This window comes from Myotis brandtii, unplaced genomic scaffold (assembly GCF_000412655.1).
Source record: "Myotis brandtii unplaced genomic scaffold, ASM41265v1 scaffold825, whole genome shotgun sequence".
Classification (NCBI taxonomy): Eukaryota; Metazoa; Chordata; class Mammalia; order Chiroptera; family Vespertilionidae; genus Myotis; species Myotis brandtii.
Genome location: NW_005371349.1, coordinates 2,156,650 through 2,157,005, shown reverse-complemented (window position 1 = coordinate 2,157,005; position 356 = coordinate 2,156,650). Strand labels below are relative to the sequence as shown.

The window sequence follows — 356 nt, the reverse complement described above, 5'->3', positions numbered from 1 at the left end:
CCCACCGCCCCACCCCCTGCAAGGATCAGTCTGTAAAGGGAAGCCACAGCTCCAAGGATAACCAGGCAGCGTTTTGCATACAACTGGCCTAAAAGCAGCGGCTCAGTGGTTGAGTGTCGACCTATGAACCAGGAGGTCACGGTTTGATTCCAGGACAGGGCACATGCCCAGGTTTTGGGCTTGGTCCCCAGTAGGGGGCGTGCAGGAGGCAGCCAATCAAAAATTCATCATTGATGTTTCTGTTTCTCTCCCTCTCCCTTCCTCTCTGAAATCAATAAAAATATATTTTTAAAAATAATGAAAAATAAAAATAAAAGCATCCTTTATCACCAGTGACCTGCTTCTGAACATCCTGA

At 47.2% G+C, this 356-nt stretch overlaps 1 protein-coding gene across 1 annotated transcript in view; it reads right to left on the bottom strand.

Moving 5' to 3' along the window:
* UNC13D (unc-13 homolog D (C. elegans)) overlaps positions 1 to 356 on the bottom strand; it is a 14,587-nt gene that overhangs the window by 7,071 nt on the left and 7,160 nt on the right. The window lies entirely within an intron of this gene.